The sequence below is a fragment of the Vulpes vulpes genome, chromosome 2, assembly GCF_048418805.1.
Source record: "Vulpes vulpes isolate BD-2025 chromosome 2, VulVul3, whole genome shotgun sequence".
Taxonomy (NCBI): domain Eukaryota; kingdom Metazoa; phylum Chordata; class Mammalia; order Carnivora; family Canidae; genus Vulpes; species Vulpes vulpes.
This window is the reverse complement of record NC_132781.1, coordinates 36,964,669-36,988,598: the sequence shown is the minus strand read 5'-3', so window position 1 is coordinate 36,988,598 and position 23,930 is coordinate 36,964,669. Positions and strand designations below refer to the sequence as shown.

Genomic DNA, 23,930 nt, shown 5'->3' with positions numbered 1-23,930 from the left:
GACATAGGAGGAGGGAGAAACAGGCTCCATGAGGGGAGCCTGATGCGGAACTCGATCCCGGGACTCCAGGATCGTGCCCCGGGCCAAAGGCAGGCGCTAAACCGCTGAGCCACCCAGGGATCCCCTTTCTTAACATGATTACATGGTTCTCTGCTCCCTTAGGATATCAGACAAACCCTCCCACCCCCCACCCCCAATCTATTTGAAATATTCTGTAGATTAGTTCCTTCCTGGATGCTGATGCTACCTTACAGTGCTGCCCCCTTGGGGCAGGGGTAGGAAAGGATCTAGGGCTCACTATGGTCATTCTATGTCACAAGGTGGCAGAACTCACTCTTCCTAAATGCTTCAACAAAGATAAATTGGAAGAGTTTTATCAATTTTCAGGCCCTTCCCTTTTCCTTTGTGTCTCAAAACCCCCAAAATCACCCTGCATATTTGTGTAGCTACGTTGTGGGATACAGAGAAGCAAGAGAGGTGCATTAACAAGGCAAAATATCTGGATCTCTTTCTGTACTAGATATTTTGACTGTTTTTGTTTGTTTGTTTGTTTTGGGGTATTTATTTATTTATTAAATTAAATTAAATTATTAATTAATTAATTAATTATTGACTGGTTTTTGAAGTGTTTGGAGTACTTGTAGAGGAAAGGATTATTTCTCTTGATCTCCTTTTTTTCCCTCCTGATCTCCTTTACCCGCAGCAAAGGTTTCTAATTTAGGAGGAAAAAAAAAAAGCTATAACATAGGTGAATTTTCTGATGTGTGCAGAAGAAAAATGTGACTCTGGAAGATAATTGGAGACTAGGACTGGATGGATGGGTGGGTCTGTGGGAGGAGCACTTGACAAGAAGCAAGGAGTTTTACCTAGGTTCTAGATTAGGCTCTGTAATTGACTGAATCACCTTGAGTAAATCACAAGTTCTCTGGCCTCTATTTCAGTTTCTTGAGATGGTTAGACAAGATCATTTTGTTTTGTTTTGTTTTTAATTTATTTATTTATTTATTTATGATAGTCACACACAGAGAGGGAGAGAGGCAGAGACACAGGCAGAGGGAGAAGCAGGCTCCATGCACCGGGAGCCTGACGTGGGATTCGATCCCGGGTCTCCAGGATCGCGCCCTGGGCCAAAGGCAGGCGCCAAACCGCTGCGCCACCCAGGGATCCCGACAAGATCATTTTGAAGGCCTCTTACAGTTCTAAAATTATCTTAATGCCATGCTTTGCTCTCCTTTCTTTTAAAGGTACATGCTTGTTGGTTGGTTTCATTTAAATTTTTTTAAAACATTTTATTTTATTATTTATTCATGAGAGACATAGAGAGAGAGAGAGGCAGAGACACAGGCAGAGGGAGAAGCAGGCTTCATGCAGGGAGCCTGACGTGGGACTCAATCCTGGGTCTCCAGGATCACTCCCTGGGCCGAAGGCAGGCGCCAAACCGCTGAGCCACCCAGGGATCCCCTCATTTAAATTCTTTTATTGTGGAATGTATCATACATATAGAAGAGTATATAGAACATAAGTACAGTTTTAATAATAATAATAGTAATAATAATGCGCACACTATGTAGTCATCACCCTAATGAAGAAATTGGACATCGCCATTGTCACAGAAGCTGTTTATCTTCTGATCACACTTCTTTCCCTCCTCCCAATCATTATTTACCCATGCTTTCTAAAAATAGTGAATTATCTGTATATGTATCATTTAAAATACTTTTTAAATTTTGCCTACTTTTGAACTTAAATAAATAGAATCACTTTTTTTTGTATTTCAAAGTAAACTGTTATGTATAACAGAAAATGGATATACCTCTCTCTCTGACCCCTCCCAGTCACTACCTACCATCAGGAGTAACCATTATCCAAACTTGTACTGCCATAGATGAGTTTTGCCTATTTTTTTGAACTTTATGTAACAGGAAACATACTTTTTGTCTGGATTTTTTTTTTTTTTTTTTTGCTCAACAATTTATTTGTAAAACTCATCTGTATTTCATGTAGCAATATTTTTTTTCATTCTCATTGTTTTCTAATACTCCATTGTACGAATGTCTCATAATTTTTTTCTTTATTTAAATTCAATTTGCTAACATACAGTAGAACACCCAGTGCTCATCACATCATGTGCTCTCCTTAATGCCCATCACTCAGTTACTCCATCCCTCCACCCACCTTCCCTTCAGCATGCCTCACAATTATGTATCCATTCTACTGCTGAGACACATGGGGCTGTTTACAGTTTGGGGCCATAATGAACATATGGCACATATGAAAGTTTCTCCAGAGTATAAATTCAGAAATGGAAATTGGATTATAGGGTAGACAGAGCTTTACTAACTAATGCCAAACTCTTTTCTAAGAGGTTGTCCCCATTTACACTTCCATCTGCGTATATGAAAGTTCCTGTTGTCCTATATCCTTGCCAAAGAGGCCAAAGAGCCTTTTCAGTGTGGTGTGAGCATGGGACTGAACAGGGCTCAGAGCGCCAACCCTTCAGCTTTTTTCAGAAGCTTGGGTCACAGTCACTTTGCCTGTTTACTTGCTCCATCTAAATAAGGGTAAAGGATTCAAATTCTCTCTAGGTCTCTAGTCATATGCTCAGTTATCTGGGACTATTGGCCTCAGGTGAGTGGGGTGGTGAATTGAATAACATAATCATTTTGGTGCCTGGGTGGCTCAGTGGTTGAGAATCTGCCTTTGGCTCAGGTTATGATCTTGGGGTCCTGGGATCGAGTCTCACATCAGGCTCTCCGTGGGGAGCCTGCTTCTCCTTCTGCCTGTGTCTCTGCCTCTCTCTTTGTGTCTCTCATGAATAAATAAATAAAATCTTAAAAAAAAATCATTCCTCAATGAAGTGAGCATCCATAGGATATTTTGTTCTTGTACTGAGCACTGTAGGAGATAGAAGGGGGCACAGAAGGGAGAGGGGAAGTGGTATTTTCAGTGTGCTTGTTATAGTCCAAGCTCTGTGTTAGAAACTTCACATTTTGTTTATAATATTTCATCTAAAACACAACATTATAAGGTAGCTATTATACCTCAGTTTTATAGACAAGGAAACTGAGGCTCAGTAAAGGGGGTCATTTGTTCAAGGTCATAGAACTAATTAGTGACAGTCAAGATTTAAAACCTGATCTATCTGATTAAAGAGCTCAGGCTCTTTACAATATAGAACAAATCCCTGCTGCTCTTGAGGTATTTTTGGCTTAGATTACCAGTTCTAAGAATCAGTTCTTCTCACTCTTGCTTGCCTATATTGACTGCCAAAACTATGCTCTTCAATTTATTATAGCCATCTCATTGATTGATTGCTTGATTTTTTAAAAAATTTATTTCTTTATTTTAGAGGGTGGGCAGGGGCAGAGGGAGAGGGAGAATCCCAAGTTGACTCTCCACCAATGGGGCTCCATATCAGAACTCTGAAATCATGACCTGAGCAAGAAATTAAGAGTCAGCTACTCAACCGAGCTCCCAAGATGCCCCCCATTCATTGATTTAAACTACATTTTAGGGGTGCCTGGGTGGCTCAATTGGTTAAGTGTCTGCCTTTGGCTCAGGTCATGATCCCAGGGTCCTGGAATCAAGCCCCACATTGGGCTCCCTGCTCAACAGGGAGCCTGCTTCTCCTTTTATCCCCTGCTCATGCTCTTTTACACTATGTCTCTCTCTCTCTCTCTCTCTCTCTCAAATAAATAAATAAAATCTTAAAAAAAATAAACTACATTTTATTTTATTTATTTTTTTTTTAAATTTTTATTTATTTATGATAGTCACAGAGAGAGAGAGAGAGGCAGAGACACAGGCAGAGGGAGAAGCAGGCTCCATGCGCTGGGAGCCCGATGTGGGATTCGATCCCGGGTCTCCAGGATCGCGCCCTGGGCCAAAGGCAGGCGCCAAACCGCTGCGCCACCCAGGGATCCCTACATTTTATTTTCATTCATTTTTGGTTTCCCTTATCCTTCTCTCTTCCTTTCCATTTTAATTAAAAATATTTGGCACATTGGAAGACAGCAGGTCCACTGATGAACAAGGCTTGTGTTGGGGACTTGGCTTTCTACCTGTTGGTCTGATGTGTTGACCAGAGGTCAGAGTAAAAAGGACAGGAATATTGTGAAGTCTTCTGTCCAAGTTATGATATAGTAAAACTTTAAGACTGAAGTAAGGGACAAAAGGAAGTTGAGTGATGGCTCATTTTCCCTTGAAAGTGGAGGCTTGATAAAAGTTACCAGTGTTGTATTTTATTATTTATTATGTTGCATCTAGAATAATACAATAGAGAGTAAGGGTATTTAGGGTAGATAGGTGGAGACTTAAACATGTAGCAGGAAAACACTGAGTCTGATATGTGAGGAGTAAGGGAGACACTGGAAAAGTCTGAAGAGAAGGTGAGGACAGGAGTAGAAAGTAAATTCATGGGAAGCATTTTCATTGGTTTGCAGGAGAGAGATGAGAAAAATAAAGCTGATCAATACAAAATGTCAAAATCCCAGCATTGAGCAAGACCTAAATGAGTCATCTTGTCCATTTTCCTGCCTTTAGCTTAAAAGGACCCTTTAAACTTTCTCTAGCTGTTTAGTTTTGAGGGATGTGAAAAAAAAGATATGGAGGTATTGTGGAAGAAGTGGCTAAGATTAGGTAACTACCAAATATGGATGGGGACTAGGTGTTCAGGATTGAATAACAAGGAGGGAGGAAGAACTGAAATGCCTTGTGAAAACCCAAGTACCCATGTGAAAACCCAAGTATCCATGTGAAAACATCATGGTGAGTCTCCACTATGAACTATGTCCTTCATTGTGTAATCCTACCTTTCATCATCAGGACCAGACTTATGAAGTGCCCTCCCTGAGGACATTTTCTGACCTTATGGTGTGAAGTTCCCTCAGGCACTTAACTCTGGGCAAACCTGAATGGCTGACCAGAGCAAAGAAGCGTAGTGTTCAGATAAGGCCTTTATGTCTTTTTCCCTTATCTCACAACTGGAGCCACAAAATTCTGGTCAAGGCACTGACTTTCTTAATGAAGTCTGTCCATCTATAAAGCAGCCAAGTCTTTGCCTCTCAGAGGTGACATGAAGACGGATAAGCAGACATCAGGAACAGAGTGGCCTCTCAGGTACAGAGCTAATCTTCATTTCAGTCAGTGAAACACTTACTAATATCTATACTATATATCTATCTATCTATCTATCTATATATATATATAAGAGCTACAGAGGGGAGTACCAAACTGTAAGAAAATGCTCTCTGCGTTAAGATTATTAAAATTCATTTGGAGGGATCCCTGGGTGGCGCAGCGGTTTGGCGCCTGCCTTTGGCCCAGGGCGCGATCCTGGAGACCCGGGATCGAATCCCACATCGGGCTCCTGGTGCATGGAGCCTGCTTCTCCCTCTGCCTGTGTCTCTGCCTCTCTCTCTCTCTCTGTGACTATCATACATAAATAAATAAAAAATTTAAAAAAAATACACTTAAAAAAATAAAATTCATTTGGAGAGCTAAAACCTACATACACACAAAAAATTATAGCCCAATAAATGCTGAACAATGTAGTGGTGACCAGACTGGTGCAAGAATTCAGAGGAGAGAGAAATCAGTGGGAGCTGGAGAAGTAAAAGAGATCTTCATAGAGAAAATAGGACTTCCAAGGACTAGAAAGATTCAGAAAATAAAAGGGAAGAAGGATGAGTTTGCTAGCATCAGCAAAGGTCAGAATAGGCATGGCAAGAGCTAGAAGGCAGGTTAGAGTATATGTTATCTGCTGGAGGCCAGTGGGAAATAACATCCCAGGGGTTCCTCTGTCTTCTATTGTAAAGGTTGATCATTGACCTTGCTACTTAAGGAGTTTGGAACCTTGGCCAACCACCAGGACAGGGGGTCTTCACCATTCTGTTCCCTATTAAGGTACTTTCTTTCCTCCCTTGGTTTAACTCTGGTCTGACCTGAGATTTTCATGTCTTAGAAGTGGAAGTATTTGAGGCATTGCTGTTTAACTGAGAGGGAACAATAATGATCAGCCCTAAATTACCGTTCTCAAGCTTTAGGGTGAATAATTACTACTTTAGAAAGTCTGCAGTAGGGCTGGGAATCTGAATTTTTGACAAGCACCTAGTGATTATTTTTTTATTTTTTAATATTTATTTATTCATGAGAGATACAGAGAGAGGCAGAGACACAGGCAGAGGGAGGAGAAGCAGGCTCCATGCAGGGAGCCCAATGTTGGACTCGATCCTGGGACTCCGGGAACATATTCTGAGCCGAAAGCAGACGCTCAATTGCTGAGCCACCCAGGTGTCCCAAGCACCTAGAGATTGTGAGTGGACATTGAGAAACACTATCCTACACTAAAATAGAACTGACAATAAAGTGCCAAAATGGCTTGGACATTGACACACGTGCTGTTTATGTATTTCAAGGCTCTCATTTATTTTTGTTTTTATTTTATTTTTTATTCATGAGAGACAGACAGACAGACATAGGCAGAGGGAAAAGCAGGCTCCCCACCAGGAGCCTGATGTGGGACTCGATCCCAGGACCCCAGGTTCACAACCTGAGCTGGAGGCAGACACAACCATTGAGCCACCCAGGTGCCCCAGGGCTTACACATTTTTGAGAATGTATCCTCTCCTATATATGGCTTTTGTAAAATCCACATGGCTATCATCTAAGGAGCAAGACATAGACACTGTATTGGTGTTTAGTTTTGTCTTCCTAACTAGATTGTAATCACCTTACAGAGACTGCTTGGAGTCTTCTTACTTTCCTCACAGTAGGGTGAGAAACCATTTTTAAGGCTGGAAAGTAGCTGGAATGCTCAGGATAATATGATACCTTCATATTAACCTTCCTGAAAAACCCGGAAGCCATTTGATATTTGGTAACTTGTATTCATTTTCTAGGGCTGCCATAATAAAGTACCACAAACTACATGGCTTAAACAACAGATATTTATTTCTTCACAGTTCTGGAGGCTCTAAGTCAGAGATCAAGGTGTCTGCAGGGTTGGTCTCTTCTCAGGCTTCTCTCTTTGGCTTGTAAATGGCCATCTTCTCCAGCATAAGAGCCACAATCCTGGTAAGTGCTTCATCAATTGTGATTCACAGATGGTCTTCCCTCTGTCTTTGTGTCCTAATCTCTTCTTATAAGGACGCAAGTCATTTGGAATTAGGGCCTGTATTAATCACCCCACTTAAAATTTTAATTTCTGGGGATCCCTGGGTGGCTCAGCAGTTTAGTGCCTGCCTTCAGCCCAGGGCATGATCCTGGAGTCCCGGGATGGTGTCCCATGTCAGGCTCCCTGCATGGAGCCTGCTTCTCCTCTGCCTATATCTCTGCCTCTCTCTCAACCCCTCCCTCTCTCTGTCTCTCATGAAAAAATAAAATCTTAAAAAAATAAAATAAAATTTTAATTTCCTCCTCAAATACCCTCACATTTTGAGGCAGTGGGGGTTAGCATTTCAACATATGAATTTTGGAACACAATTTAGCCCCTTCTAGCCATCTAGTTTCAGCTTCTAGAAGTGTGCCACTCCATTCACTCTCTTCTCTTCCACCTGTTAGTCTTGTATAGTAAGTTTTCTCCACCCTTTGGCTCTCTTCCTCCGCTGCTACAGATCTATTGGCTTGTGTAGCAAGAACTCAGGGAACAGCTCTGAAGAGTTTATACTAGAGATGGGCAGGTTGTGGCATGCACCAAATAGCACAACACCAAGGAGCTGTTGAAATTGTAGATGTACTGTTTTAAAGACATAGTTGTCTACCCATTCATCTTAACGTTTGATAATAACTAGACCTTATGTAAGTGGTCTTGGGATATTCAAACTCATCCTTTGTTTTCTTCTACTGTAGTTCTTTCATCAGGCCTTTCCTTGTCTGGTTCTCCTCGGAGCTCAATTACCTCAAATATTCAGTGAGGACAAAAGCAGGATAAGGGCTTGCTAAAGTTTCACATAAGGACAGTTCCTGATAGTAACCCCCTGGTTTTGCAGTGTTCCTAAGGCTGATAAACAGCAACACCGCTAAGAAAGAATCTTGGGGGCAAAGTTCCTATTACCTAATAAGAAATAGGAAACATTTATGAAAAGTAAAAGAGGCAGCCTCAAGATTTTTAGTTCTTTCCAAAGTCATTTCCTTCATGCCAGCATAAAAGAGCACTATTAGGGAGAGGCAAAGCTTCCCTTTAACTGGAGCTCCCCCTCACCCCCCAGTCAGCCAAGTCAAACATTTTGTTAAACCAGGAAGTTATGCTCAATTATCTTTAAAAAATTTAAAAAAAATTTTTTTGTATCAAGTTTTTGTTTAAACTCTAGTTAATATATAGTGTAATATAGGAATTAGGAGTAGAATTTACTAATTCATCACTGTTATGTAGCACCCAGTGCTCATCACACTAAGTGCCCTCCTTAATACCCATCACCCATTAGCCTATCCTCCACCCACTGGAGCACCATTTAGCCCATCCTCTACCCACTGGAGCACCCACCTTCCCCTCCAGCAATATGCCCAATTATCTTTAAAGTTCTAACTTTCCTACTTCTGTTCATTGACAGATGCATCCAATGACAGTTATTGTGGAATATGGTTCACTGCTCTGTAAAGTCCAAATCTTCCCAAATTTCTGTTTCCAGTCCCAACTTAAGTAGGTTGGTAAACTCTTGGAGAAGCCACCACCTAGTGGTATTATGAGGAGTCCTAGGTGAATATTGTTCTTGTTGACCAGTCTTCCTATCTTTCTGCCTTAGCTTCTGCCCAAGAACTTCTGACCTCAGGTGTGTATTTCTACCATTTTTGCCTTCTGACATAGAACTTCTGCCCACCAAATCATTTACCATACCTCTCTGGACCTTTAGAACAAGACTGCAAAGATCCGGAAATTACTCTGGGTGTTTCATTAAATTCTTGTAAGGGGTTAAACTCACCCCATATTTCTGAAGTGCATTTTTCTCCAATTTTCTTTCTTTTCCAGCCGATAATTGTATCATATACTGGGACTCTTTCGTGTTAATATTACTTTTCAACAGCCACCGTGAATGTCTTGCTGTGAAGTAACTGGCAAAGCTAGAGAAATTGGTTGGCTTCTGTTCATTGACGTGGTGTAACCACAATGGAGTTTGGGAGGCATGTGTCAATCCGAGAAATCAGGAAATGACTGCCATCTATTTTCTCTGCTTAAGGTAGAAAGGACTGTTGTCCATCCCTTCTTACTGAGCTTCCTTTATTGAGGCTTTCCCTCAATGCTCCAGGATCCTGCACCTCAGAACCCTTTGGGGGTAGGGTGGTTTGCGGCTGCTGAGCAAGCCAAGGGGCTGGTTGTGTTGTTCCAGAGCAGGAGTTAGTTAGCCTGTACTAACTTGGAAACCAGCCTGTGTGATCCTTGGCGTTTAAGGATGCAATATCTATCTCTTCAGGGGGATAGGAATAAAAACGATAGGGTCCCTCGAGGCCTACCCGGGTCAGTCCTCTTTGGTTCTGGACTCCCTTCCTGTGCTGCAAGCCCGCTGGCCCCTCACTTTCTGCAGCCCGGGCGCCTCTCTCTCTCCTGGGAGGTGCATGTGGGGCCATTTCCCTCATCTCCCTCTCCGCGGGGTGGGGGAAAAGGCCGGCTGGCTCCGTCCCCGCCCCCGGCAGAGGGGGCGGCGAAGGCCGAGCCGGGGGCGCCGCGACCGCCCGGGTCCCGCCCGCCCTCTCGCCGCTGGGCCCCGAATGGCAGAGCGGCGCTCGGACCATCCGCATCGCCTCACGTCGCCCCGCCCCGTGCCGCCCTCTCATTGGCTGTCGTCCGGCCCCGGGGCCCGCGCCTCTCCTCGAGGCCGGCCAGACTGCGCGGCAGCCGCGAGCGGGGTCGGAGGTGAACGTCCCGGAGTAACCCCGACGTAGTCACCTCATGGAGCTCGCTCGCTGAGGTGGGAGGCAGGGGCGGGGCGGGGAGGGGGCGGGGCCGCCTCCCGTGAGGCCCCGCCCCTCCCCCGTGTGCCCGGCCGGCCTGGTGCTGCGCGCCTGTCAGCCATCGCCGGAGCTGCCGGCGTCTCCTCCCGCCTAGAACCGCCTCAGCTCAGGGGCTTCCCGGCGCCGCCGGACCCCGGACGCCTCCGCCCTGAGGTGAGGTGAGGGCCGCCCCAGAGCCTGTGATCCGGGATCTGGAGAGGCTGGGGCCCGGGGAAGGCAGCGGCAGCGGGGTGGGGGGGCGCCTCCCATCTTCCGCCCGCACGCGGCCCGGGCTCCCTCTCGTCCGGACCCGTGCGGGGCAGCCCAGTCCGCTCTGCAGCCCTGGGCCCTTGAGTTCCCCCTCCTGGGATAGCGGAGGGGACTGGGGTCTCGGGGTGGGAGCTGGGAGTTCAGACCCCGGAACTGGGAGTCGTACAGCCCAGGGCCTCCAAGGAGGGGCTGGGGTATCTGCCTGGAGCTCGCCACCATCCCTCTCCCTAGCCTCGGCTTGGGCTGATTCCTTCCAGACCTCTCTCCAGTCCGACCCGGCGCCCGGGAGACGGAGAAGACCCACGTGGGCGAGGGATGTTGAGGATTAGGTCCAGCTGCATTGAAAGTCGTCTTCCCCTCGCGGAGTGAGGTGTGGGGTGCAAACGCCCTGGCTTCTGTTGCTCTTGCTGTGTCTTTGTGTTGTGGTGGGAGCCAGGGCCAGGCGAGTTGTCCCTTGCCAGTTCCTGCCTCTGGATTTTATTATATTTTCTGTGAGGGACGTAGTAAATGTACATGTCTGTTTTTATTCTCCTTGCCGTTTGCTATACTGATTGATCAAGGGAAGCTATTGGAGATAGAACGTAGGAAAGTGGATGTGAAGCTAGTGATTTCAAGGGGAAATGTGCGTAAAGGTTCTGCCTGGGTCAATGCCAACATTATTTTGGGTTTGAAGACGGAGAAGTAAACACTAGTGGACACTTGGAATCAGCTGTAATTATCGGGGACCTCTGTAGGCCTTGTGGGTTTTATAGAAGCATATAAAAATATAACTACTCAGGTTGGGGAAATACTTTAACTTCAGATGTTTTTTGTTTGAAGTTTAAGATGGAAATCAAAAGACCTGAGGACACCCTGATTTTATCTATTTAAGCAGTGTTTCTGTAATTTCCCAGTGTGTGGAATAAACCTAATGACTTGGTCTTCAGTCTCAAATGTTTGTCCCCTTCAATCTCTTTTCATTTTTTTTTTCCACCCAAAGTGCAGAGTGCAGATTGAGAAGCATGCTTGCTTCTATTATATATCTGTGCTGACAGGCACTTTTAAGGAAAGTATTGTTTAAAAAAAAAAATTATTGTAGTCCAATAGAGTAGGACAGCATCTGCAGTGTTTAGGTGGGTGGCTACTTGCTACAAAGTAGCAAGTCTCTTCCCACTTCTTGTCTCAGTTTCCTTTTTTCTAATTACTGGAGGACTATTGTGAATCCAAGAGTAATTAACAAACATAGTGAAGCATCCTATGAAAGTTATCAAAGGCATAGTATTAATTTACAAATTTGCCTCTGTTTACTTCTGTTGCAGAAGTTTTGTTTTTAAATGTTTTATTTTTTTTTCCAGTAATCTCTACATCCACTGTGGGATTTGAACCCACAACCTGGAGACCAAGAGTCACATGTTCCATGGACGGAGCCATCCAGGCATCCCAAAAGTTTTGTTTTGAATCACCAGTGCAGACATAGCAGAAATACATCAAACATAAGATTTAGTTGTTTTAAAATGGGAGGGAAAGTGGGGAAATGGTGACATTTGTATTAATGAATTTACAGTTCAGATAATTGACTAAGTTATGTCAAAGAACTGGCATTGTGAAAGCCAGCTGCAGAACTCTGTGATCTGATACTGACCTCTCTTAAATGCTGTGAACAGGTTCAGGTGTAGATCACTATGTAACATTCTTTTTCTTTTCAATCAATGACTAGGAAATTTTTTTTAACCTGTCACACAGACTGGTTTAACAGGTCTGGGGCTAGTGTTTTTCTTTCTTGAAAAAAATTTTTCTTTGATAGCTAATATTCTTTTTTTTAAAGATTTTACTTATTTATTCATAAGAGACACAGTGATATAGGCAGAGGGAGAAGCAAGCTCCATGCAGGGAACCTGATGTGGGACTTGATCCTGGGACTCTGGGATCATGCCCTGAGCCAAAGGCAGATGCTCAATCGCTGAGCCACCCAGGCATCCCTGATAGTTAATATTCTAATAGTCTTCATTGAAGAAAGAAGTAAAATAAAAATTATTAGAATTAGACATTGATTATTTTTTAAAAGATTTTATTTATTTATTTATTTGAGAGAGAAAAAAGCACATGCATGGAGGTGGGGGTGTGGGGTCAAAGGAAGAGGGAGAATCCCAAACAGATTCCCTACTGAGTGTGTACCGCAACGCGGGGCTTGAACTCATGACTCTGAGATCCAGACCTGAGGTGAGATCAAGAGTCTGACGCTTAATGGACTGAGCCGCCCAGGCGCCCCTGGAATTTAGTATTTCTAATTGGAAGAGTCTTTTTTACAATTTATTTTTTTTTTAATTTTTATTTATTTATGATAGTGAGAGAGAGAGAGAGAGAGAGAGAGAGAGAGAGGGGCAAAGACACAGGCAGAGGGAGAAGCAGGCTCCATGCACCGGGAGCCTGACGTGGGATTTGATCCCGGGTCTCCAGGATCGCGCCCTGGGCCAAAGGCAGGTGCCAAACCGCTGCGCCACTCAGGGATCCCTCTTTTTTACAATTTAGAAAAAAAAAAAGGTTATATTATCATCTAACACAATCTTAAAGGTTAATAATGATAGTAACTATGCATCAAGTACTTTTCCAAACCCTTAAAAATTTTTTTCTATACTGGGGCACCTGAGTGGCTCAGGTTAAGTATCTGACTCTTGGGCAGCCCTGGTGGCACAGCGGTTTAGTGCCACCTGCAGCCCGGGGTGTGATCCTGGAGACCTGGGATCGAGTCCCACATCGGGCTCCCAGCATGGGGCCTGCTTCTCCCTCTGCCTGTGTCTCTGCCTCTCTCTCTCTCACTCTGTGTCTCTCATGAATAAATAAAGAATAAAAAAATCTTAAAAAAAAAAAAAAAAGTATCTGACTCTTGATTTCAGCTGAGGGTCATGATCTCAGGGTTCTGGGATTAAGCCCTGTTTCAGGCTCCATGTTCAGTGGGGACTCCCCACTTGAGGATTTTCTCTCCCCCTCTGCCCCTCCCCTCGCTCGTGCCCTTGTGTGCACACGCTCTCTCTCTTTCTTTCTCTTAAATGAAATTTTTTAAATGCAAATATATTTTTATTTTTTAGATTTTATTTATTTATTTGACAGTAAGGGAGTGAGAGTGTAAGCAGGGGGAATGGCATCCAGAGGGAGGGGGAGAAGCCCACTTCCTGCTGAGTAGAGATCCCTGATAATAGGGCTCCATCCTAGGACCCTGGAATTATGACCTAAGCTAAAGGCAGATGCTTGCGGCTGAACCACCCAGGCGCCCAAATAAATAAATCTTTAAAAAAATTTCTGTACCTATTGAGGTGACTAACATTTTTAAAGGAAGTCTACATTGATCTTACACTTTAACAGATTATTGCTTAACTAGTTTTTTGTTCTATTAATTCTATAATTTAGTATTCACTACTTCAATTTAATAGACTATATGAAAATGATATTGAATAGGTAAGAAACTATGACAAATAGTTTCATAAGGGCATTGCCTGAACACAAGGGATATGGATCTGACTGATAGTACATAAGTTCTTATGAGTTCAACCAATCAGTCTTAGATTATATATACTCTGAGGATACAGTTCTCTTATCAATTTGTTATTAAAGCTACCATAAAGCCATCTAATCTACGGATATTTAAGGAAGAAAGGGAAAGGTGCCTTCAGCAACAAGATGTTAAGTGCCTCACCCAAAGGTTTGTGGTCCCAGTTGATTTTGCCTCCCAATGATATTATTTGGGACTTAGGATCATTCCATCCTTTCAGCTTGCCAATCTCACCCTTCTTTATAGAAGGAACCAAAGTAGTGTTTACCACCATATGACATTAGGAATTGAAATTGCCTGGCAGTACTGGTTATAAATTACATCCCAGACAGAATAACTTGTATACATAATTTTCACCTTTTAAATGATAATATGAAAGTTTGAAAATTCTGAGTGAATTCATGAAGTTAAATTTGAAAAGGCAGACTTAGTTTTGGAGAACTGTTTTCAGGAAAATACAAGGTTTCATTTATAAATATTTGACTATCTCCTATGATAGAAATAGAGTGTACACTTGCTAATGAAGTTCCTAAAAATTACTTTCTGTTTTTGTAGACAGCTTTCAAATCTGTCCTTAGTCATGTAAATTGACACTGAGTTGTTTATATTTTGTGCTTTTAGTGATACTTGTGGCCCTGACAAAATAAACCATATAATTTCCCTTTGATTCCATCTCATAAAGTCTAAGAACTTAATAGAGTGTATAACTGTTAGGATGTACCTTAGATTTTTTTTTTTTTTTTTTAAAGTATGCTTCAGGGATGCCTGGGTGGCTCAGCGGTTTAGTGCCTGCCTTTGGCTCAGGCCTGATCCTGGAGTTCCAGGATCAAGTCCCACGTTGGGCTCCCTGCATGGAGTCTACTTCTCCCTCTGCCTCTCTCTCACGCTCTCTCTCTGTCTCTCATGAATAAATAAATAAAAATATTAAAAAAAAAAAGTATGCTCCATGCCCCGTGTGGAGGCCAACATGGGGATTGAACTCATTACCCTGAGACCTGAGCTGAGATCAAGAGTTAGATGCTTAACCAACCGAGCCATCCAGGCGCACCTACCTTAGGAATTTTCTAGTCCAGTTTTCCACTCATTATGACAATATTTTATCTGATACTCCTGTTGAAGACTCCCCAATTATAGGCAGTTCATCATCTGACCTAACAAATCACAGGGCAACTAATTTTTCAGAGTTCTTCATTTTTTTCAACTTAAAACTATTTCCTTAAAACCAAATAAGATGCTGTAATTCCTGGGTGGATGGATGGCTCCATCAGTTAAGTGTCTGCCTTCGGCTCAGTCATGATCTCAGTTTTGGGATCTAGCCCTGTGTTGGACTCCCTGCTCAGCAAGGGGTCTGCTGTTCCCTCTCCCTCTGCTGCTCTCCACTATGCTTGTGCGTGTTCTCTCTCTCTCTCTCTCAAATAAATAAATAACTAAATAAAATATTGGAGAAAAAGAAGATGATGTAATCCCAAAAGAATTAGAAATCTGTTTTAACCTGTAAATTTCTCCATCTTTGCCAGGTAACGTAGAGTGCCATGCCTTAATACATCCAGGAGGCTTGGGGAGGGGCCAAAAATAAAAGCACCCTAGCAATATTTCTTCAAGAAAGAAATTGTTCTTTGAGACTCTGGAAGGCTGCTGACATACTTCAATTATGGCTCCCCATTTTTCTGAATGCTGTTCTGTGAAATAAGATTATGAGGATAAATTGATTCATAACCCCAGAGCTTTTTGAATTCACAAAATAACTTTTTACTTGGAGGCCTCCAAATGTCTAGGGTATAATATTTGAAATAAACATGTGGCTGTGTCTCCTAGTTTTGTAACTCCCAATGTTCATTTGAATTCCTACAGAACACTCAGCCTGCAAAGGCCTAGTGTTTACACAGCATTGTGCGGTATTGGGTGTGTATTGGGGGTGGTAGATCTAAAACAATCAGAAGAAATAATAACTTTTCTCAGCTTCTTTGAGGAGGTAACTCATAGTTAACTATACAGTAACACATACTAATAAATAAGTGAATGACATACCTCTTGTCTACTTAAATGCTCAGGCAGTTATGAGATAAGATATCAGAGTGGTATAGACTTTAGTAAAGTTTTATATATTTTTTTAAAGATTTTTATTTATTTATTAATGAGAGACACAGAAAGAGTCAGAGACACAGGCAGAGGGAGAAGCAGGCTCTGTGCAGAGAGCCCGACGTGGGACTTGATACCGGGTCTCCAGGATCATGCCCTGGGCCAAAGGCAGGCGCCAAACCGCTGAGCCACCCAGGCTGCCCTAAAGTATTGTATTAAACTTATTTAAAATCCTCAGTTGCTGATACATTCACATAGTTCAAAATTTTAAACACAAAGACAGTCACCTCCCAACCTTGTCTTGTAGCCACTCAGTTGTCACCAGAGGCAAGTGTTCTTAATTTCTTATAATTTCTTTTTTTTTTTAATTTCTTATAATTTCTTAATCATTATCTGACATACTGATTTAAATATAAAGTTTTTAATTTCTTCGTAATTATCAGATATTTTATTCATGTACAAACATGCTCATCTCTTCTGTCTCCCCTCTGCTGATTTTTTAATATAAATTATGCATACTTTACACACCATTCTTCACCTTTCCTGTCTTAACATAGGATGAACTTTTTACTTTTTTATTTTCATCAAAGTTATACATGCACATAGTTTAAAAAGTCCTATTGTTTTACAAAGTGTATTACAATAAAACAGCATTCCCTCACTCCTTCCCCCTTTCATTAATTTTAGCTGACATATTACTATATCCTTTTGTCTGTACATAACATTATCTTACTACCTCTCGATTATTCATTTTTAGGCATTTCTTATTGATGTCTTACTATAGAAGATGAGTGTTTGACTCTTTTTTTTTTTTAATATTTTATTTATTTATTCATGAGAGACAGAGAGAGGCAGAGACACAGGCAGAGGGAGAAGCAGGCTCCATGCAGGGAGCCCCATGTGGGACTCGATCCTGGGACTCCCAAGATCACACCCTGGGCTGAAGGCAGGAGCTAAATCGCTGAGCCACCCAGGGATCCCTTGACTCTGTTTTTTAACTGCATCACGTCAGGGGGCAACTAATGTCAGTTTGTCCTAGTAATGGTGATATTTAAACACTTAAGGTGATCTTAAGTATCTATTGTAAGTATCTATTCCCTTTTGTAATTAATATGTAATCTGTGAGGCATTTTTTTTCCATTTTTCTTGTGGTAAAATACATATAAAATATACCATCTTGACCATTTAAAGGCATACAGTTCAATATTAAGTACATTTATAACTATGCATACCCATTAGTACCATCCATCCCCAAAACTTTTTTCATCTTGTGAAACTGAACTTCTATACCTACTAAACAATGGTTCTCCATTCTCAGCTCCCCACAACCCCTGCCAAACACCATTCTACTTCCGGTTTATATGATTTGACTAAGTACCTCATGTAAGTAGAATCATATAGCATTTGTCTTTTTTGTCACTGACTTATTTCACTTAGCATAATGTCATCAAGGTTCATTCATATTGGAGCATATTGCAGAATTTCCTTCCTTTTTTAAGGCTAAATAACATTTATCTGTATGGTATGCCACATTTTGCTTATCCATTCATCCGTCAATGCACACTGAGCTTTTTCCATGTATAAGCTATTGTGAATAATGCTGCTAAGAACATGGATGTAAAAATATATCTTTGAGAGCCTGTATTCATTTTTTTTGGGTATATATCCAAAAGTGGAATCGTTGGATTATATAGTAATTCTATTTTTAATTTTTTAAGGAACCACCATTACTATTTTCTTTTTTTTTTTTTTTTTAATTTTTATTTATTTTTGATAGTCACAGAGAGAGAGAGAGAGGCAGAGACACAGGCAGAGGAAGAAGCAGGCTCCATGCACCGGGAGCCTGATGTGGGATTCGATCCCGGGTCTCCAGGATCGCGCCCTGGGCCAAAGGCAGGCGCCAAACCACTGCGCCACCCAGGGATCCCCACCATTACTATTTTCTTCAGGGGCTATACCAGGTTACATTCCCACTGATGGTGCCCAAGGGTTCCAGTTTCTCCACATCCATGCCAACGCTTGTTTTCTTTCTTTTTTTTTTTTTTTTTTTTTTTGATGTAGCCATCCTGGTGGTTATGGGTTGGTATCTTATTATTTTGATTTGCATCTCCCTAATGATTAGTGATGTTGAGTATATTGATCTGCTTATTAGCCACTCATATATCTTCTTTGGAGAAATTTTTTTTGGGGATGGGGCAGAGACATAGGCAGAGGGAGAAGCAGGCTCCATGCAGGAAGCCCGAAGTGGGACTCGATCCCAGGACTCTGGGATCATGCCCTGAGCCAAAGGCAGATGCTCAATCACTAAGCCACCCAGGTGTCCCGGAGAAATTTCATTTTAAGTCCTTTGCCCATTTTTTTTTTAAAGATTTTTATTTATTTATTAATGAGAGACACAGAAAGAGGCAGAGACACAGGCAGAGGGAGAAGCAAGCTCTGTGCAGAGAGCCCGACGTGGGACTTGATCCCGGGACTCCAGGATCAGGTCCTGGGCCAAAAGCAGACGCTTCACTGCTGAACCACCCAGGCGTCCCATCCTTGCCCATTTTTGAATTGGGTTGGTTCTTCTTGAGTTTTAACAGTTCTTTATGTATTCTGGATATTAATCTCTTAACAGATACATGATTTGCAAGTATTTTCTCCCATTCTTTGGGTTGCATTTTTACTCTGTTGATAGGGTCTTTTGAAGTGCAGTTTTCTTAATTTTCAAGAAGTCCAATTTGTCTATTTTTTCTTTTGTTAAGGTAGCTCTTGGTGTCATATCCAAGAAAAAATTTCCAAATCCAATGTTACAAACCTTTTGTCCTATGTTTCTTTTTTTTTTAATTTTTATTTATTTATGATAGTCACACACAGATAGAGAGAGAGAGGTAGAGACACAGGCAGAGGGAGAAGCAGGCTCCATGCACCGGGAGCCCGACGTGGGATTCGATCCCAGGTCTCCAGGATTGCGCCCTGGGCCAAAGGCAGGCGCCAAACCTCTGAGCCACCCAGGGATCCCCTGTCCTATGTTTCTTCTAAGAGTTTTATTAGTTTAGGTTTTACACTTAAAGCCTTGATGCATTTTTAGTTAATTTTTTAATGTGGTGTTAGGGAAGAGTCCAACTTTGTATGTGGAGATCCCGTTTTCCTTGCACCATTTTTTGAAAAAGCTGTCCTTTCTTCATTAAGTGGTCTTAGCACCCTTGTCAAATATCATTTGACCATATACAAGAGGGTTTATTTCTGGGCTCTGTTTTTTTAATTGAAGTATAATTAACATAAAATGTTATATTAGTTTAGGTATATAATTCAATTCTAAGCATTACTTAGTGCTCATCATGGTAAGTGTACTCTTAATCCCCTTCAACCTACTTCATTCTTACACCCTCCCACCTCCCCTCTGACAACCACCAGCTTGTTGTCTGTGGTTGAGAGTCTGTTTTATTATTTGTCTCTTATTAAAAAAAGATTTATTCATTTATTTTTAGAGAGAGTTATGAACAAGCATGAGTGGGGGGAAGTGTAGAGGGAGAGAATCGAGAGGACTCTGTGCCAAGCCCAGAGCCTTATGTAGGCTTGATTTCAGGACCTGAGCTGAAACTAAGAGTCAGATGCTCAACTGACTGAGCTATCCAGGAGCCCCTATTTGTCTCTTTTTAAAATTCATTTGCTACGTTTCTTAAATTCCGCATATGAATGGAATCATATGGTATTTGTCTTTCTCTGACTTTATTTTACTTAGTGTTATACATAAGCTCGAGGTTCATCCTGTTATTGCAAATGGCAAGATCCCATTCTTTTTGGGCTCTCTGTTCTGTTTCCCTGTTCTGTATATCTGTCTTTATACCAATACTGCAGCTTTGTGGTAAGTTTTAAAATCAGGAAGCATGAGTCTTCCAGTTATGTTCTTTTCAAGATTTCTCTGGCTATCTGGGGGTCCTTGGGATTCCATATGAATTTTAGGACAGGCTTTTCTGTTTCTGCAAAAAACATTTCTACATATAAAGTCATGTCACCTGCCCTACCACCCCCCGATTTTTAACATTTTCTGTTTCCATGTAATCTCTTTTTCTAGTTGCATTTTTTCCCTTAGAAGTAGTTTTTTGTTTTTGATTCTTTCATGTTGGAGGTTTTACTCAGACATCTAGTAACTTTTAATTGTCTCCTTAATTTTAACAGGGGGCAATTGAAAAGCTAATTCAAGGTTATGAGAATGTGAATGAGGCTGGTTGACCTACAAAGAAGTTAGGGTGATCTGGTGGGGCATCTTAGTTAGCAAACTCCAGTGTTACTATTTGAAGTTTTTTCCCTTGGTCTAGTTAGATTCTGCCAAGAAGGATCTTCTAATTTCTCTCCTGGTTGGTGAAAATTGGGGAAAGAAGGCTGGGAGCTATTACTCAATATGCTTACTTAATTTTTCCATTTTCAACATGGTATTATCCTCTTTACTGTTTCTGGTATCCCCCAGTCTAGAAACCTCATGTTTAACCCTCTCCAGAGAATGAATCTCCAGTCTTTTATCAGGACATTAGAGCAGCAGGCACCTGGGTTAACTAGTTGGGAAGAAAATCAAGGATCTGAAGCCTCTGAAATAGAATTTCAACCAGATCCTCTTTATCTCCATCATTCACTTCCATGTTCTGAACATTTTGAAGATTCTTTGGTATAAAGTATATTGATTCTGAGTTTACCACAGATGGCTTATGATTCGGTTTCCCAGATTTGGGTAGTCGTTTATCATGTTTCTACCTGCTTTCTAAGAAAATTACCTTGCTGTTGTCTCCCCTGACTTTCTTTTGTGGGGGTGGGGGAGATGAGGGTCTTTTATGGGTTATATCTTAAAAAAAATTCCTTTACTTTTGTTTTTTCAGTAGGATTTTAGGCAGAAGCAAAATGGATATGTGTTCAGAGCGCCTGGGTAGCTCAGTGGTTGAGCGCCTGCCTTTGGCTCAGGTCGGGATCCCGAGGTCCTGGGATCGAGTCCCACATGAGGCTTCCTGCAGGGAGCCTGCTTCTCCTTCTGCCTATGTCTCTGCCTCTCTCTCTCTCTCTGTCTCTCATGAATAAATATATAAATTTTTTTAAAAAGATTTTATTTATTTATTTATTCATTCATTCACTCATTTATTCATTCATGAGACACCAGAAAGGCAGGTGCTCAACCCTGAGCCACCCAGGCATCCCAATAGATAAAATCAATATTTATTTATTTATTAGATTTTGTTTATTTATTCATGAGAGACACAGACACACACACACAGAGGCAGAGACACGGGCAGAGGGAGAAGCAGGCTCCTCACAGGGAGCCCGATGCGGGACTCGATCCTGGGACTCCAGGATCACGCCCTGGGCCGAAGGCAGGCGCCAAACTGCTGAGCCACTCAGGGATCCCCTAAATAAAATCTTTTAATAAAAAAATAGATATGTGTTCAAACCATTGTCTTTATCCGGAAGTTTGGCAAGGCTTTTTTATTTATTTTTTTAAAGATTTTATTGATTGATGAGAGACACAGAGAGAGAGGCAGAGACACAGGCAGAGGGAGAAGCAGGCTCCATGCCCGGAGCCTGATGTGGGGCTCGATCCCTGAACTCCAGGATCAAGGATCACGCCGTGAGCCAAAGGTAGACGCCTAACCGCCGAGCCACCCAGGTGTCCCTGGCAAGGCTTCTTTAAATATTTCTTGGAAGATGCAGAAGCTTTCACCAGCTTTATCCTTGAAAAATATTCTATATCCCTGGACTGAGAAATGAGGAATAGAATAGACAATTACACAATGTTATGTTTTCTGACTACTTACCCTAAAGAAGTATACTCTTGTTTTACAAAACAAAAACAAAAACAACATAACAAGTCTCCAGCTGGGTCCTGAAGGAAATTACCTCAAACTCTTGAAGCCATTCAGGTCTCATATTTCTTATAAATCATTGTATTCTATAGCCTGAGTGTTTACTCTGTGGCTTCTTCTACATGGAGTGCTTCTTGCTCTTGGTCCTTGTTTATATACTGGTTTTTCATTTTTAATGTCTTCTCACTCCGGGAACTCTTCCTTGATCCCTTTCCTCACCAGTACCACCTCCAAGTCTGGATAAAGTACTTTTCTTTTTTGTGTTTCTACATCTAGCAATTATTATACTACTATAAATTTATGTTTCTTTATGTATCTATAGCATCTTAGCCAGGGACCAAATCATTTTTATTCCATCTCACTATTTGGGACACAAGTACTTGTTTTTTAAAAAATTAAAACAACAACAACAACAAAAAACTAACTCTCTCATGGATACTAAATTAATACTAAAATCCATTTAAAAGTTCGTCAGTAAAATGACAAAAATGAAAAAGTCATAATTGATGATTTCTTTTGAAGAAATTTAAATGAAGTTACTATCACTTAAAAGGCAACGATGTGTGGTTACTTTTATCAGTGACTAAGAAAACTAATTGCTGCTTCTTCATTAGAATCACTTGGGAAATACTGTCACTTGAGTTCAAGGGAAATATCCTAAGTAAGTTTGGTAAAATCTGTTCTGTTTTAGAGAAATATCCCTGGGTGAAATGCAGACTGACTTTTATTTTTTTATGTTTTATTTTTTAAAATATTTTATTTATTTATTCATGACAGACACAGAGAGAGAGAGAGAGAGGCAGAGACACAGGCAGAGGGAGAAGCAGGCTCCATGCAGGGAGGCTGACGTGGGACTTGATCCTGGGTCTCCAGGATCATGTCTCAGGCCAAAGGCGGCACTAAACCGCTAGGCCACCAGGGCTGCCCAAGGCTGACTTTTAAATAAGTGAATTAGCTATAACTAGCTTTATCCCATTTTCAGGCACATAGAGTATAGTTTGGGAGCCTTCTGCAAATATTTTGAAGGGTTTCCAAATAAAAGTTCAAGAACATTTTTAACACTTTTTTTTTAATAGGAGAGAATTTGACAATGCCAACAATTTGGTCTAATGAAGAAATTTTTTTTAAAGATTTATTTATTTATTCATATTTATTTATTCATGAGAAACACACACACAGAGAGGCAGAGACAAGAGACAGAGGGAGAAGCAGGCTCCATGCAGGGAGCCCGATGGGGGATTCAATCCCGGGACCATGGGATTCCTCCCTGAGCCAAAGGCAGATGCTCAACCGCTGAGCCACCCAGGCGTCCAGAAGAAAATTTTTTTTTGGATAAACAATATACTACCACTCTATCTGGGGGGAGGCCTTCTTTTGGAGTTGGTAAGAGAGCAACAATATGAGCCTTCCTCAGAAGTCACTTGCATTGTTTTTTTTTCTTTCTAGAGAAGAGGATCTTAACCTGATTCCTGGCAAGGCTTTGGGAGTCCTAAACTTGTATGTGAGCAGAATTTTGGGTGAGGGTGAATTTTTGTCAAGAAAGTCCATAGCTTTTATCAGATTCCTTTTTTCTTTTTAAAGATTTTATTTACTTATTCATGAGAGACACACAGATCGAGAGAGGCAGAGACACAGGCAGAGGGAGAAGCAGACTCCACGCAGGGAGCCTGACGTGGGACTCAATCCCAGGTCTCCAGGATCAGGCCCTGGGCTGAAGGCGGCATAAACCGTTGAGCCATCCGGGCTGCCCCTTTATCAGATTCCTAATAGTGTCTTGACCTAAGGAAGTTTAAGAACTGTTGGTTTATATATTAAATTACTGTGTTGCTCTCTAGTGAGAGCATAAAGTGGAGGAGGCAAGACAGTAAGGATTAATTGTGACTCAAGACTTTTTTGCAGTACGTTTAACTGGTACAAAAATTCACAGAACAGTATTCATTCTCATAAAGTATGGTATACTCTTAACATTTTCTGTTCTATTTCATTTTAATGACTTTTTTTTTTTTTTAAATAAGCTATGCTCAAGGTGGGGCTTAAACTCATGACCCCAACATCAAGAGTGGAATGCTCTACTGACTGAAACAGCCAGGCACCCTTTCATTTTTATTTATTTAATTAATTCATTTATTTTTTGTTTTTGTTTTAAAAGATTTTATTTATTTATTCATGAGAGACACACACAGAGAGAGAGAGAGAGAGAGGCAGAGACACAGGCAGAGGGAGAAGCAGGCTCCATGCAGGGAGCCTGACGTGGGACTCGATTCCAGGTCTCCAGGATCATGCCCTGGGCTGAAGGCGGCGCA

General features: G+C 41.6%; 2 protein-coding genes across 10 annotated transcripts in view; both read left to right on the top strand.

The window, feature by feature from the left end:
- The window catches only part of ACACA (acetyl-CoA carboxylase alpha), a 307,669-nt gene that overhangs the window by 36,466 nt on the left and 247,273 nt on the right, over positions 1–23,930 (top strand). Inside the window, exon 1 of one of the 9 annotated variants that reach the window (XM_025996103.2) lies at positions 9,976–10,098. The exons of 7 other annotated variants lie outside the window; for them this stretch is intronic. The gene's annotated coding sequence lies outside the window, so the exon portion shown is untranslated. Of the gene's footprint in view, positions 1–9,975; positions 10,099–23,930 lie in introns of those variants that run through there. One more of the 9 variants, XM_025996100.2, reaches the window with a different exon arrangement.
- LOC140597795 (heterogeneous nuclear ribonucleoprotein A1-like) overlaps positions 9,993–23,930 on the top strand; it is a 47,585-nt gene continuing 33,647 nt past the window's right edge. The window contains exon 1 of the mRNA XM_072747674.1: positions 9,993–10,098. The gene's annotated coding sequence lies outside the window, so the exon portion shown is untranslated. The remainder of the gene's footprint in view (positions 10,099–23,930) is intronic.